Here is a 2,197-nt window from a genome sequence, read left to right on the forward strand (position 1 = left end):
TCATAAAACTCAAAGATATCTTCGGCCAGCAAACATGCTTGCTTGGACAAAGCATCAGCAGAAAAATTTGTTTCTCTATAGTTATGGATATAACGAATATTATTTGCTTGATAGAGGAACTGTCAAATCAAGGGTGTTGTGGTGGGCAGAGAAAACTCGCCACTTGGCTAATAATAAATGATAATCAACATATGCTGGTTAAGAACACACTTCCGCAGTTACTGAGTCAACCCAATTTTGAAAATTGGTTTTTTAATCCATACGAAACATTTTGTTTATGATCTTGAATCTTCTTATTAGTCTGTTTTTGGATTAATGATTCATTTCTTCTATATGGGATCTAAATCTTTCATCCTTTGATTCTTTTTTTAACATTTATTTCATTGTTTTTAACTATTGTGGAGAAAATAATTTATTTACAACCGGTATGATTTATAATTTTCTTCTCCTGTTTTGCAGGCTCAAAGTTGTGTTTCAGTGGTGTTCCAGTGATGGTTGTAAACAGTGGTGTAGGGGAATTTCAACCTTCCTCAGAATAGTGGTAATTTAGCATATGTCATGAATAAACTCAGGTCTTCACAAAATGGTGTTCTTCAATCAACAAAGGTGTTTTTTGTTTTATTAATGTCCTTTTGTATGATACACAAATTAGTAGGATTTGCTATCACCTATTGTATCATATTAAAATCGAATCTTGAAAAATAGGTAAGATAGGTAATACACAAAAAGCTTGCTTCAGAATCAACATTGCAGAATCAAACATTTGAAGAGTAAAATAGGTAATGCACCAAAGAAGAAAGCGCAATCTCTGGATTTCAAAATTTTGAATTTTCAAATACCTTTTTTTAGAGTCAACATCTAGTCCGTCATATACTGGAGAAATATGGGGTGAAGAATCGGGAAAATGGGATAATTTTGGAAGGCGGTTAAGCATCAAGGAAAACCTTAAACCTAATTTGGGTTATATAAGGTTTAAGAAGAGGTGTTTTTCATATCACAACCAAAAAAGATTTCACAAAAGAACTCAAAGACGAGATTTCTATAAGAATATGACGCAAACCAATAATCTGCAACTAGCGGCTTTATCCAGGAGAATTAAGGAAACTAATCTCAACCTTGATTAAATAAGGAGTGTGAGAAGTAGCTTGATATCGGCAACTGAAATTGATGAAGCGGCCAACTACTGGAGCAACTCTTTAATCGGCAAGATTTTCCATAAGGATAAAGTTGAGTATGATGATGTTCAGAGGGAGGTGAATATAATAAGGAGGAGATACAATAAAGTTGAAGTCAGCACAATGGGTCGTAATTTGTTTGTTTTCAAGTTCAAAACAAATGAAGATATGAGAGAAGTGTATAAGATACTCCCTGGGTTATCAATTTCATGTTGATTGTGCCCCAGGAATATGATAATTCAATCCATGTGGAAGACTACAAATTTACTCACCAAATTTTCTCAGTGATTATTCGAAATCTAGCTTTGTAACACATCGATGATGGAATTATTAAGAAGCTAATCTAGTACATTGGTCAAAAAATTGAGGTTGATGGGAAGAAATGTGTTACAATCATAGGCAGAATAGCTACAGTTAAGGTATTGGTAGATTTAAGTAAGTCCTTAAAAAGAGGTGTGTGGATTTTTAACGCAACTAAACAAAAAGTTTGGGTGGAGTATCATTTTGAGAAGCAGCCAAAGAAAATATGTCTGCATTGCCATGTCATTGATCATGATGAGGAGAAATGTGAGGAGATTGCATGGGATATACATATTATTAGAGCACTGCTCGGTCAAACTCGCATGCGTTGCTATCTCAAGCATGTTTGTCAATGTTAGTGATCAAAACTATAAGTCTTGATTTCTAGTCTCTTATAGCTAAGTCTCGGACTAGGATAGTAAGTGTAGTTGAGCTCAAGGACTTCATGGCGATTCATCATAAAAGTAGAAGGACTACTCAAGGAACCGGTGGAACTTCTCGACAAAAAAGTATGTGGAGATTTGAACTTATCTGTCACTCAAAAGTTTATCTATTCTATCTCCTACTCTTTGAGACAAAAGTCGTATGCTATATATATAGACTAGATTAAACACATTTGGTATTTCGAGCTGAGTATACCTCGCCTATCTATATCTCGAAATATTTGTTGGTAAGCTTTTCGCGTCGACCAAGTTTATCTTTTGCTAGTGACGAAAGTCATG

The sequence above is a fragment of the Papaver somniferum genome, unplaced genomic scaffold (assembly GCF_003573695.1).
Source record: "Papaver somniferum cultivar HN1 unplaced genomic scaffold, ASM357369v1 unplaced-scaffold_35, whole genome shotgun sequence".
Lineage (NCBI taxonomy): Eukaryota > Viridiplantae > Streptophyta > Magnoliopsida > Ranunculales > Papaveraceae > Papaver > Papaver somniferum.